Below are 15,217 nucleotides of genomic sequence, written 5' to 3'. Positions count from 1 at the left end.
AATGTTATGACCCTAATTAAACACAGCTGAAGTAGCTAATCAAGGCTTGATAATTACAGACAGGTGTGTTGAAACTGGGTTGGAGACTCCTGACCCAGGGTTTAGGAATGCACAGTGTGAAACGTCAAATTATGAATACCCAGGGTTATCTCTTAACCCCTGGTTAAGTTTGAACAGTGTGAAACATGAAAAAAATAACCCAGGATTCCGTTAACCCTGGGTTTAGAATAACCCAGGGTTAACAATTTCAGGTGTGAAAAGCCCTACTGTGAGATAGTGGTGTTACGTCTACTACATGTGTTTTCAATTAATCTTTCAAATGAACAACTTTATGTTTTAAATATGCATTATCATATTTCTGTTACTGTATATTAACTGTAACAACCTACTGGATTCTAATACTGGAATTTTTGAAATATTAAGATTATAACTTTTTTTGGATAGGCCTATATAAGAATGTTTATATCACAACAGTTAGGCTACATATTTGTCAGCATGACACATTCAAGTACACAATAGGGGTTTTCACACTGCGCTTAACCCTGGGTTATCTTCATTCTAAACCCTGCTTTTAACCCTGGGTTAAGGAGCGTTTCACACCTGTAATTTGAAAGCGGTGTTAGCACCGCTTTTTACCCAGGGTTATGAAACCCTGCTCTGGAGCAGGGTTAGCACTGCATTTGTGGTGTTAACCCCGGATTGTGGTGCCAAACGCATGCAGTGTGAAACGAAGCAGGGTTAGAATGTTATGACCCTAATTAAACACAGCTGAAGTAGCTAATCAAGGCTTGATAATTACAGACAGGTGTGTTGAAACTGGGTTGGAGACTCCTGACCCAGGGTTTAGGAATGCACAGTGTGAAACGTCAAATTATGAATACCCAGGGTTATCTCTTAACCCCTGGTTAAGTTTGAACAGTGTGAAACATGAAAAAAATAACCCAGGATTCCGTTAACCCTGGTTTTACAATAACCCAGGGTTAACAATTTCAGGTGTGAAAAGCCCTAATAGGGGTTTTCACACTGCGCTTAACCCTGGGTTATCTTCATTCTAAACCCTGCTTTTAACCCTGGGTTAAGGAGCGTTTCACACCTGTTATTTGAAAGCGGTGTTAGCACCGCTTTTTACCCAGGGTTATGAAACCCTGCTCTGGAGCAGGGTTAGCACCGCATTTGTGGTGTTAACCCCGGATTGTGGTGCCAAACGCATGCAGTGTGAAACGAAGCAGGGTTAGAATGTTATGACCCTAATTAAACACAGCTGAAGTAGCTAATCAAGGCTTGATAATTACAGACAGGTGTGTTGAAACTGGGTTGGAGACTCCTGACCCAGGGTTTAGGAATGCACAGTGTGAAACGTCAAATTATGAATACCCAGGGTTATCTCTTAACCCCTGGTTAAGTTTGAACAGTGTGAAATAACCCAGGATTCCGTTAACCCTGGGTTTAGAATAACCCACCCACCCAGCAAAATCTGGTTGAAAAGACGTCGAAACGACGACTTCTCCAGACGTCTTAATGACGTGAAATTCTGGTTGAAAAGTGAAAGGTGAAAAGACGTGTTTTTCATGCCGTTGAAAAGACGCCTATAACTCGACGTCTAGAAAAAGGCTAAATTTGGTTGAAAAGTGAAAGGCTAAAAGACGTGTTTTTCATGCCGTTGAAAAGACGCCTATAACTCCACGTCTAGAAAAAGGCTAAATTTGGTTGAAAAGTGAAAGGCTAAAAGACGTCTTTTCATGGTCGTTGAAAAGACGTCTATAAAAGGGCTAAATTTCTATATTATTTCCTAAGTCTTTCCAAGGGTTTATCCTCATTTTAAGAATGTATTATATAATATTAATTATACTAATATTATTATTATTAGGCTAATACGCATCTCAAAATAGGACAGCTAACAAAAAGTTAATACGAATTTATATGTCAAATACAGATATGACATGAATATTTCATTAATTGGTTTGTTTTTTCAGCCATAATATATCCCTCACCTGGCATGGTTAAGGTTCTTACCTTCATGATCAGTTATCCTTGTTGTCCCACTTTTTGACTGCATTTCTAATGACACAGAAAACCTTTTGTGTTCTGCTATTTATACCAGAAACTGCCTTTTAAATGCATATGATCTGAGAGAGGCATACACGCATATATGGAATTGTTTTAAAATTCAAATACAAAATACTATCACAAATTTACAGAAATCACAAATACAAAATACTGTGTGGAAAAATGTATTTAAATACAAATACGTGGGAAAAATGTGGGCACAATGGATAAAGTGTGGGCATACTGAGGGAAAATTGTGGGACCACTGGGCATTCTATGGGCGAATTCTGAGCACATATCAGGGTCTTAAAACCCATAAAAGCTGTTCATTTCTTAAAGTACAAAATAAGGTTGGCTGAATAATTAGACTTGTTGAAAGTAGCAGTAACAAAAAATGGCAAACAAAAATATTCAACATACATTTCTTTTACCCCTGGGTATAAAAATGTTAGAGGGGTAGTTCACCCCAAAGTGAAAATTCTGTCATAATTTACACACTCTCATGTTGTTACAAACCCGCATAAATTTCTTTAGTCTGATAAACACTAAGGAAGATATTGTGAAAAATGTTTGTAACCAAACTGTTTGTGTAAATGACAGAATTTTCCTTTTTGGGTGAACTACCCCTTTAAGAAAATGTAGGAAATTTAGCTTGTGGGTTGAATATTAAATTACTTTTATTTAACCACATAAAACCACTTATTACTAAACAGAAAAAGCAGGTCCAAGAACAATGTCTCCTCATGGGCACCAGTTGATATTTTCTCGTCCGATTCTTTCTTGATCCTGCTCTTGGTCACTCCAGGTGTGTTGTCCTGGTTGCTTTATGGTTACAACATCTAAGTGAGAACATAAAAAAATTAAATGTTAACATTAAAAACAGGGGTTGTCTTAACAAAAAGTAAAGCATGATCAATCCAATTAGGTACACTAATATTAAAAGGAATTTATATTTTATTTTACCTTTGTTATTTAGTCCCAATTATGTATTGCTATACTCCATTTAAATACTTAAAACGATATTTCAGACCGATTTTAAAATTATCCCATGATGTACTCACACTCAGTAACTCGAGATACACGTGTTCAGACGAACACATTTGGAGAAATTTGAGTCATTTTAGTAAATGTCCAAGCTTTTCCGAGCTTAATATGGGAAAAAACATGGATCAGGGTACATTTTCTGATTTCCCAAAGAAGTGCAGCCTTTAAAGAAGTAATCCACATCGCTACAAGGGGTTAATAAAGGTCTTCTGTGGATAATCGAAGCTATATAGTAAGAAAAGATAATGTTTTACACTTTATAAACTAAAATAACTAGTTTCCGGCAAGATGTCTTGGAGTCATACGATTCAATGCGCAATGAGTAAGGTTGGGTACCAAAACGAAGCCTATATGGGCGGTACCTTCCGGATAGGGCTGGGCGGTATATCGGATTTAGGGGATATATCGATATGGGTTCCCGACGCGATGCGGAATTAGCCAATACCGTTCATATCGATATGGTTTAATGCAACTCAAGCGCGCACACACGCGCTCTGCGCGAGCCCGACCGTCACAGCAAGTACGCGACATGAAGAAGCACGCAGAAACTCTGTGACGCTAGGATGCGCCTCATGAATGTGGACATTCAAAAACTGCGGCTGCATGCACTCGGAGGATTGTAATAAATGAGTTAAGACTAAAATAAAATGTCTCCTCAACCTGCTTTTACTGAGAGATCATTGGAATTAAGTTACCGCTGCATATGTGTGCTTTCATCCCAACAACATGTCTGACGCTCCATCACAACACCTATTTATCTAATACACTATTGCAGTTATTCCTCATCATTATTATAGCAATATCAGGTGAGTGATACTGCGTTTATACTTTAGTTCGACGGGACAAGCGCGTAGATAAAACAGAAACTCCGAAGGAGTTTTATTTTGTGGTGAACTTTCTCCTCAGATTGAAAGCCCAGTATAACAGCCACAAACAAGTCTCCGTTATTTAATTTTAAAACGTCACTTTAGAATTAGTAACGAATGATTGTGCTGCTTCAGTGAAGCTATTAGTGTGAATTAATGAGATTATTATTAAGAAATAATAAGGGAGGATGTGTGTGAATGAAACAAAGACAAACGTGCTGAATGTGTGCGCGTTATAGTTTCAGTTTGCACTTAGCCAATCAGATTCCAGAACCACATCTGTTCTATAAACTTAATTATTTTGGATCATATGTTTTTAAGTTTTGTCCATTTTTGTGACTGAATACACTGTAAGGACAAATGGACTGTGACACCCCCTTCTAATGAAGAGGTTTGACTACTTTAGTAAATTCTGTGAACACAAATCTTAATGCTACAGACAGTTCAGTATATTCATGAGAATTGTGTGTTTCTAATTTTATGGATAATAATTTCAATAGTATGGGCAAGACAATTTTCTATAAGTATATTATAGATTAAAGATCATATTACATGATAATGCCCATGTGCACAAAACAAAGTAAAAAAAAGAAATGATTAAGAACTTCACTGGTTTGTATATAAAGTTAACTAAACCCAGCTAAACAACTTTGGTATGACAAACATTTACCACCCGCCAAGGACATGAGCATACAGCCATTTCGGGGTAAGATAAAGGCTCTAACAAAGATGATTTTTTTAATATGGTACTGCATGGTATATAATTTTTGTTTTGATTTGAGATGGAACAGATAGTTTATTAGGGAGTGTTTACAACTTTATGGTACAACAACTTCAGCCACAAAGATTATAAAGGCTTTGACTTTCAAGTAACATTTTTATCCTTTTTGTAAGAAATACCGGATATATATCGGATACCGGCATTCCAAAAAAAAAATACTGGGATATGAATTTTTGCTCATACCGCCCAGCCCTACTTCCGGACCGAATCAGAACACAGATTTCGGTGCCTCATTTCGGTGCCTCTTAATGCATGAACGGTTGACTGAAGTATTTTGCTCTCTGTAGCGCAAAAAGCATAATCACACAAGCACAGCACAATCGCTAGTTAAATTATACTGCACTCATATGGTGTAAATAATTTCCTCACTTACAAAATTCACGTGAATGTAAAAGTCGGAAAGATTTGATAATACAGAGGATTCAAGTTTGATTTCTTCTCTTAACTTAGGTGAGTTTGTTCATATTTTACATTATTGTAGTTTTATATTGATTAAAAAACGGAAACCAATCATTTGTTTTGAAAAATCTAAGGATCTTAGATTTATTTATGTTATAGGGCGGATAAAATGTTTACCGTCTATTCGTTTTTGTTAAACGTTAAGCGAGTCATTTTACATTTTTATTGTTGTTCTGTTTTAATAAAAAATAATAATGAACAAATAAGCATTCGTAGTAATGAAAATTATGTCAATTACATCTTTCATTTATTTGTGTTTTAACGCAGATACCATCCGTCGAATTCGTTTTATTAATAAACAAGCAATAGGTATAAGCAAGTTTGTCATTGGAGCTAATATTTTATTGGAGTTGAGTTTTTCGTTAAGAGTAATAATGAACAAACATTTTAAAAATTAATTTTATTAATAAATGGAAATATTAAATAATCTAATGTTAAACATTAAATAGCCAACTTTAAACTTCTTTGCCAAATATATTTTCATTTAAAATATGCGCTGTGTTTAATAAGTTTAAAATGTAAAAAAAATCCTCATCTGCACATCCCTAATAATACAAATCGAACAAATTTTGTAAGAATATATGTCCAGGTTATTTTTATATTCTGACTTAAAAGAACAATTTGGAAAATGAGATCCTCAGAGGAGCGCGTGAATGCCGCAATTGATCTGACGGCAGCTTATTTTATATTTTATATGGTTTATAAAAAAGGGAATATCCCGCACACTATTAACTTGCAAAAAGCATAATTTTGCAAGTTAATAGTGTGCGGGATATTCCCTTTTTTTTTTAAATGTTTGGTGGACTTCATTGTCTCTTCATCCAACGCACCTAACCGGAACTAACAGGTGTGCGACATTGTTCTTCTATTAAATATTTTATATGGTAACATTCCTTCAGAAAATTTGCTAAAACGTATTACCTCACTAATGTTTTTATTAGTACTTCGGCTGATATTGGCCTGAGATGAGCCGCGGCAGTCACGAGTGTCAAGTTCATCGGAGACAAGCAGAAAGCGTCAAAACGTGAATGGTTTTACAAGCCGATAAGAAAATATTTTGGGTGAATTCCAAATGCCGTTTTGCGCCATTGAAGGGCACTTCACGAAGAGGATTTCGCATGAACAGTCGATCCAAATAAAGAGAAAAAGACGCTGTATTTTATTGCTCTATTTGCCAAGTGTGTTCAATTAGCCACACTATCAGGCCCGGCGCCACGAGGGGGCAAAAGGGGGCATTGACCCCTCAGATCTGATTTGTGCCCCCTCTGTTTAATTTTTGTATTTATGATTACAAATAAAATGTTCAACCTTTTGAGTTAAATAATAATTTAACCTTATCCCCATATGGGATTTAGAATGTTAAGTGACGTGATATTACTGCCAGATTCAAACGTCTTTCGCGTTGATTGGCGCTGAGCCAGACGGACGAGCTCAGCGCTGTCATATATCAATGCAGTGTTTTCAACCTCATAATGTTTATTTTAGATTTCAGGCATTTAAATACACATGCACTGGTAAAACAATAGTCTATATTTAGTTTGTAAAACTAATGATGTCTACACCCTGATGTCTGTGGACGCAGCAATAAAAATCTATTCAAATAAGATAATAATCTGCAAATAATAAATAAATATTATTTTCAAATAATAATTAGTGTGTTATTCATATCAGACAAACACAGTGGAAGCAACTATAAAGTTTACTCTTTTGTTATAAAGGTTATAATAATATCTGTTTGAAAGACCGAGATGCGCACCTGTCAAGCAGCTATTACATAACAGAGCCAGGCCAGAGACGAACGTGCTCTTAAACAGGAATTAATATATGGAATAATTTGTGCATCTTTGAATAACTGTAAGAATACATTTTCTTTAAATATAATGTTTGTCATATAAAGTTTTAAGAGATAATAATGTTTTATCCACCTTTATTGCTTATTTAAACTTGCGTTTAACAACAGCACGTTTGGCGCATTTAGCCTACCTCAGAGTTTATTTCAGTAATATTGCTGTTTTTCCGGTAATAATAATACAATTTACATGTCAATCATGCTTCCTTCTCTGTTTATTCATTTCATTGTGCTGTTATGTTAAGTTATATGTGGAAATGTATTGCAATATAAGACGTCCATTGCTGTTATATAAATAACTTTTGTCAACGTTTTGAGAAATAATGTTAGGATATTTATTGCAGACGTTTTGTGCCGTTGAATAGCCTACTCTCGTCTATAATGGAAATCACATAGGACATATATAATGTGGTATACTGAACAGTAGGGATGTGCCCGAAGCGCCCAATACGTTATTCGGAAGGGCACGGATAATGGCTTCAAAACGAATAACGAATTCATCCGAATAACAGAGAAAATATTCGGCCGGGCATAATCACGTGTTTACTGGAACAGCTGTAAATTATAAACCCCTTAAGGCGGGCGTACACGGTGCGATTTTTGCTGTCGTAGGAGCTCGCATGCGATTTTTTTTTCTCAGGACCAAATCGTTCATGCTCGTATGGTCGCGGCTCGCACCGTGTGAGAGGAATTACGAGCCGAGCCGAGCAGGTTACGAGCACCTTACGACCTCCCGATAATTTTTAAACATGTCAAAAAAGTTCGGGAGCTGTCGGTATAAATTCGTAGTGTTGGTGCGGGTGAACGAGACGATCTGGCAAAGCACTTGAAGTTGACCAATCAGAATGTACAAAACACAGAAGAAGAAAGACAAATGTGGCACTGCTACCTCAAATCTGGACGACAACTCTATAGCTGGCTATATGTTTCGCGCACACACACACTCCGGTGACCGGACATCATGACAAATATGACAGGTCCTTCAGTGACGACCTCTTGATCAGCTTCTTTGCCTGAAAAACCTGTCATACGTGTTTTTGTGATGTCCGGTCACAGCTTTGGACGTGTGCGGAAACAGGAGAGAGTGTAGATTAAGCTATAAAACGAGGGTTACTTTTTGATATTAAAACTTTTTTGTTTTACTTTGTAATACTGTTGATTTTTCTTTACTTGTTAATATGTTTATCATTATTTACAATCTAAACATAAAATAAGCCAACTAAAATATGTAATAAATAAATATAAAAATTATTAGACTCCGTGCAGAGACCACTGGTTTAAACAGTATAGGATGGACAAAGAATGTCGCAATTTTGTGTAATCCAAGCTGTGCCAAAGTCGCTGTAGTACAGTTTCATAAATGAATGGATATTAAAAGGGCTGGCGTGACAGAGAATAAAAAGCAACGGAATGTCCATGTTTAATAGGCTATAAGATATGCATTTATTGTTTTACACTTTTTACTCATATAATAAATGCAAAATAAATTGTCAATGAATAAGAGACTATATTAAACATGATGATCATACGCGGAGACGACGTTTTCCAGATTATTATGGAGCTTCTGCTTTAACAAGAGCTTAAACGTTTTTGTTCGGTGTTTTTTACCCATATATATATTTTTTACATATTTTCGACCAAAGGAACACATGATATAGCCCAATGTACGTTGTTATGGTAGCCTAAGCTTGTTCTGAAATGATGAGAATATTTAAATGACTAAAAATGTAGGCTATCTCTGAAACTTTATTTAAATAATGATTAATTTGTTTTCATACTATATTGGTATTGCTATGTATTAATTTACATAGGCCTACTGAGAAAATGCCATATATTAATATGCAATGCCTTCTGTATGGCATTTATTTTGTACATTTACATGAGCACAAATGCTGCGTGCTCACTTTTACTTCAAGACCCCGCATTGACCGAGGGTCCGCGTACATTTGCACTAGACAATGCAAACAAGCCTAGACAATGTGCTTAATATTACATTAAATGATTTTCGTTTTACAAATTAATATTTGGCTGTAGATGTATTGTCTAAATAATTTAATCATAAAGGGAAAGACGTGTTACGTTATCTTACCTTGCGTTTTACCTCAATTGCTCCTCATTCTGCATTTACAAATAAATAAATATGCCCACTGAATTTGTTTTTAAACGGTCATATTTATAAAAAAGCAACAATATATGTAACATTAATAATACCAATATAGATATTTACTTGGCACTACAATCATGATATATTAAGAAGATAAAACCGCATATGCGCTAGCAAGAAAAACCACTGCCAGAGAAATTCCTTCACCGCCACAGCACTAGACCTATATTGCAATTTCGGAATGCATAAATAGAAATACAAAAAAAACAGAAACAGTTTTCTGCACAAAGGCCAATATCTTTGCCGTATTATTCTTGTTTTATTTTTTGTACATTCTGCCACTCACAGGTGCGAAATTGCTTACGTCAGAATTCCTCAAGTCCTACAGTAAAATCTTGTCGTGTGTGACTGCGTACGAATTATTTTCGCATAAACTCACTCGTGTCGTGTGCGAGAGCTCACGACGTTCCGACCGTCAGAATTCGCACCGTGTGCGCCCAGCTTTAAAGCACGAATAATGTGAGTGTGAAGTGAATGAGTGCAATCTATAAAATGACATGAATGACATTTTCGGCGCAACCCTTATTTAGAAACGCGAGTTGTTTTGGAATTAGTTTAAAATCGTAAAAACGCTGTTGTATCAAACTTCTTTAAACCCAGCTTTAAAAAAAAATGACCCTTTTAGTTTCTTTTCGTTTTATCTAATTACACAACACCAAAAAAGCTTAATAAAATGCTGAACTCTAATAATAAAATATTCGTTAATAACTCCGTGTCTCTGACTCCGATATGATCTTTTAATTATTTCTAGTCCAAGCAAGCTTTATTGTCAATCTTGGTGAATATAAAATAAATAAGTAAATAGCTTAAAATATGAAAATAACATTTTAAAAGCAAAATTTAAACTGAAGATTACTATGACTTGAATTGCAATTAACATAAAAATAAGCAAATAACAACTGCATTTGAATTAAATCTTTCTAAATTACCTTATTGTTTAAAATCATGTTGCTTGTTTTGAACTAAGTCAAAACTGCATACTGTTATTTGAAATACTGTTATTTGAAAATTTAAACGAATATCTGATTATTTATTTATTTAGATGAAGATTAATAATGAGAGAGTTTTTTTTAAACAATTCGTTATGTTCGCGCAAATGCTATATGGGCATAGATAATAACTCAGTAAGTTTGTTGTAATGGTTATATGCTTTCATAAATTCTTGTCAAAACAGATGTTTTTGAACTATTCTATATAGTGCGGCGCACTTGCGTGTCTCTGCGTTGCATTTCGGATCTGTCAGTCAGCGCGAGTTTGTCGATCTTAATAACTTTTTAACATAAATCAGTTCCCGAACTTTATCTCCCTTAATAACTCTTTAAACATCAAACAAGTCTTGCATTTTATTTTCAAATTCCTGCATGTTTTTAAACCGAAACCAAGATGTCAGACATGTGGATGTATGAGTAGTATTAGGTTATATTTCACTCAGCAAACTTACAAATAACGATCATTTTAGATGTTTAATTATTTGAATCGCTAGACAAGGGATTAATGTAGGCTACTTTTTTTTCTGAAAAATATCACACTCATTTAGACAGAATCTCAAGGAACTGTGCTGACAGGCACAAAAACGTTTAAAGGTGATGTAGCCTACAGTTTTGTCAATGTGCTCTCAAGTTTGTTATTTTAATGCTACAATACAATGATGCATAGCACATAGGCACAAGCTGGATAAGGCTTTGGAAATAAGATGTTTGCTTTCCATGTGTATTAGTAACAAGAATCAAGTTATTTGTCTTTTTGATTAAAATTTTGTATTATTATTATTAATAAATATTTACAGTTATTTAAGTTATACAGATACAGATAATTTTAAGACTGTTACAGATACAAATACAGATACAAATACTGACTCTGCTGAACACCCCTACTGAACAGTTACCCTGCTAATTTTAATTTATGTGTGGAGAAATAAACCTTTGCAAATATGCTGATTTAATCCATTCATGTCCTGATTACCAGCCTAGAGATTTTAAACATCCTTAATCCACATTTACTTGTCTATCAAATAATATCTCATGATCTATCATCATTAGTGAGTTTCTGGTTACCTGTGCTGTGCAGTTGCATATGGAGTGTTTTATTGAGTGCTGCATTTAAAAATATGTCTTTCCAAAGCAAGATCTCAGTGTATCATTGTTGGTATAAAGTTAAGCCCCCTCAACAATTTCACATGCCCCCTCAGTCATTTCATCCTGCAGCCGGGCCTGCACACTATGAGACACACAATTGCGCAACTTTCTCTAGAGTTCAAGAGATCTGATCTTCGAAGGGAATAGGACATTGATCACTTTCGATTAGAACTCGCCGTTTATCTTTTTGTGAGCGGCAGCCGCGTAGGCTTTAACCAATCATTGAACAGATTATTAACAACCAATCATAGAACATTTTTCTGAGCTCAAAGTGGAGTGTTGAGAAGATTTTATTTAATTCACAAATCAAAAATTTCATAAAAAAGAAATGAAGAATGCAGGTTTTAAAAGATGATGGTGCTTTAGGCAAATCATTAATAAACAAATGACAAACAGAGAAGAATTTTCATAGTGTTTTATGCTGTACTTTCATCTACCATCTTTATGTGACTCTTTTTTTCAAAGTACCGCTTTAGGCACCGGAACCGTTTTAAAAGTATCGATTTGGCACCGGTATCGAAAAAAACCCCAAACAATACCCATCCCTAGCAATGAGTGGCAATATTTGAGTATGGATTACCTCTGTGAAGGATGAATGCACTTTATTGAGGTTTAAAGTCAGAAGTTGTTCCCTAACTGTTGTTTTCTACCATTATAAAGCTTGGAAGCGCAAGTAAAAAAAGGGCTATTTACACTTGGTATTAAGATGTGATGTTGTCGATCGGATCACAAGTAGACGATGCTAAAGACAGGTGCAAATGATGTTCAAAACATCTTGAGCTCGTCCACTTTTGACCACATTCAGAGGTAGTTGAAAACACTTTTGATCGGATTGCTTTTGTAGTGTAAGCGCGCATGTGGTTGAATGTGTTCCAACAGCCGTAAGAGAATATCAAAGAACGCTTTTACATATAAATGTACAAAACACTGTGCAGCATGTTTACTTAAAAGCAGCAGACTCTGGCATAATATTAGTTGTGTCCATTTAAACCCGTCATTACTCCTGCTCATGTTTAAATGACAGCAGAAGGAATCGCCCACAGTCTCCACAGACCATCCCGTAAAAGTATTCAGGACAGAAGAGGTTGAAAGTGGACAAAACTGACGGATTTAAAATGTGTCCTTCTCATCCACTTATGATCCGATCGACAAAAAAAACACATCTTAATACAAAGTTTAAACAGCCCCAAAAACACAATCACTTCACCAAAGTGTGTCATTCTGCTTATAAAAGAAATGTGCATGCAGTGAGCAAAGACGTCTCTCATGATGATGACGACTCACCTTCATTGATTCAGTCTTGCATAAGCCATGTGACACGGAACAGGAATTTGAAGAAATACTGATAGGAAAGGAAAGAAACTGAAGTTAGTTTAAAGTTAGACAACTGTTCCCATATTTATCAAGCTTCTGAAAGTGCCATTTTTGTCTTAAGTACGAAGAATTTATGAAATATATTCCTACTTTCAATCTTAAGTATAAAAGCAAGTTGTCAACTTTCTTAAAGCTAAGAATCACTCTTAGGGGCCAATCACACCAAACGCATTTATGGCAGTTGCAGGCGGTTTTTTGAATGATATTCTATGGTCAGAGAGCGTTTGCGTGCTGTTTATGCGCGCCGAAACCCTTTCATTTTTTGCCACCAGCCGCAGCACACGCTTTTGAAGGAGCGCTGAGTGCGGAAAAGCAGCCGACGTCATGCGCACCTTTCCATTGTCCAAACGAATGGGGGGAGAGGCGGGCCTTACGGTGTGATGAGTGAAGTTTAAAATTGCTTTGAAGAACCGTATTCCACTCACTCACCCTCTCCAGCGTGTTTCTGCACCTCTCACCCTCAAACAAGGTCAGAGCAAGCGTCCTCTTTTTAAAGTTTCTGCTAATATGACAGTTAATAGCAAAATAATATCACGCTTCAATATTTGATTGACAAGACAGCTGACTCGTTGGCTGCTAGCAATATGAAAAGCCGCGTCACACTCCTCTTTTTTTAAAAACGCAGTGCGTCGCGCCTTGCATTTCCAAGCATTTAAAGCGCGTTTGGTGTGATTATTCGAGAAAAATAAAACTGAATTCGGGACAAATTAAATAGACTTCATAGGGTCCTACTAGATGCCGCTCCTCCACGGCTTTAAAGAATGATTCTACAGCCCTAGAAATATGACATCAAACACGGAACAGGAAAGGAGATTCCTGTGGCAGACACCCTCTCCAAAAAGTCCATAGCAACAAAACATGACAATCTCATCAAAGATATGGACATGTAGATTCACTTAAAGGAATAGTCTACCCTTTTGCCATATTAATCTATGTTATTACCTCAACCTAGATGAATTAATACATACCTATCTTTTTTCAATGCGTGCACTGTACAGCGCGTTGTGAATGTGTTAGCATTTAGCTTACCCCATTCATTCCTATGGTACCAAAAAAAAGTTGTATTTTGTGGCACCATACTTACTAGTATAACTCCTCATGTAACAGTCTTTAAATAGGGAAAACACGGAAGTGTTTGGTGGCTTCCCTGTTTGGTACCATAGGAATGAATGGGGCTAAGCTAAATGCTAACACATTCACAACGTGCTGTACAGTGCACGCATTGAAAAAAGATAGATATGTATTAATTCGTCTAAGTTGAGGTAATAACATAGATTAATATGGCAAAAGGGTAGACTATTCCTTTAATTATAAAAACTTACCAGTCAGTGACACAAAGCTCCAACAGATCCGTACCGAGGCAGTTTTCAGCAGCTCAGATAGATGATCTTGGATGGATGGCCTGCAAAGAGGAGACAATTTCCCACATACATTATTAACTTTTAAGACAAACTTTCATTGACCAGTGAAGATAAGAAAATAGTCATATCTGACCTGAGATATGCGCACACGCTGAGAAGTCTAAGCTAAGAGCACGAAATGTTATTCTGGCTAGGAATGTGTAAGTAGATAGAACACATGATCGAAAGATGGAGTACTTGCCTGGTTCAACATAATTCAAATACCAAGGAACCCATGATTCCTCATGAAATACCAATCAGACCGTGGCAGGTATTAGCTTCAGACCTCTTCACCTCGGACAATGAATAAATGGTTAATGTAGATGTACCATTTACCATTTCTTCCAATTAGACAAACTCAACACTACTATGTCTGCCACTGTCATCAGCAAGCGTAGTCACTTTCGCGAGACATGACATACCAGTGAATTTAAAAGGTCCACAAAATCAACACAAAGAGTTTAAAGACTTTGCAAAAACATTAAGTTTCACACACATTGGCCCACATGACTGATCCCTCTCTCATTTTGGTAGAGTATAGGAACACACCTGTTGACAACCTCTTCATGTCTCCAGACCAGCTCCTCATGAATCGCAGACCGTGATCCATACTGCCAACCACAAGCCAGCAGCTCCTACCTGAGATTGTCAGTTTCACAGAGACATGCTACAATGGAGTAAACAGCAGCATCAGAAAAAGTATTATTATCGTAGTTATACGAGCAAGTTTGGTGGTACAAAATAAAACGTAGCGCTTTTCTATTTCTTTCAAACGAATAGCGATGTAATATTCACGTCAGTACTAAAAGCTCAATTTGTACTTACTCTAAGTCTCCTTATTTGCACTACAAAAAATGAAGAACAAGACAGAAGCAATAAGAGAAGTGCTTAGGATACCATAATTCATATCTACACTGTACTAGTTTTTCTTACCCCATAACAAGTATGTTTACTGCTGTAACTGTAGATGTTTTACTGGCTCCTGAAAGATTATCTTATAGTTGTCTTTGCTTTATATATCTCTATGCTTTTATTGCTACACTGTAAAAAATTTCTGTAAATTTACATGGAAATTCAACAGCAAAATGCTGTTTTCATG

At 36.1% G+C, this 15,217-nt stretch overlaps 1 long non-coding RNA gene across 3 annotated transcripts; it reads right to left on the bottom strand.

Annotated features, from left to right (window-relative positions):
- Nucleotides 1-2,579: 2,579 nt before the first annotated feature.
- On the bottom strand, nucleotides 2,580-15,154 carry LOC141365245 (uncharacterized). 3 transcript variants are annotated; one of them, XR_012370444.1, is made up of 7 exons: nucleotides 15,052-15,154; nucleotides 14,944-14,963; nucleotides 14,668-14,785; nucleotides 14,321-14,406; nucleotides 14,041-14,120; nucleotides 12,629-12,686; nucleotides 2,580-2,885 (listed from the first exon to the last, which is right to left on the bottom strand). It is a non-coding gene; the product is annotated as an uncharacterized lncRNA (long non-coding RNA). The 3 variants fall into 3 exon arrangements; XR_012370443.1 differs by having other exon boundaries at nucleotides 14,041-14,406; XR_012370445.1 differs by lacking the exon at nucleotides 14,321-14,406.
- Nucleotides 15,155-15,217: the final 63 nt, after the last annotated feature.

This window comes from Misgurnus anguillicaudatus, chromosome 7 (assembly GCF_027580225.2).
Source record: "Misgurnus anguillicaudatus chromosome 7, ASM2758022v2, whole genome shotgun sequence".
Taxonomy (NCBI): Eukaryota; Metazoa; Chordata; class Actinopteri; order Cypriniformes; family Cobitidae; genus Misgurnus; species Misgurnus anguillicaudatus.
This window is presented reverse-complemented; position numbering and strand designations above follow the sequence as displayed.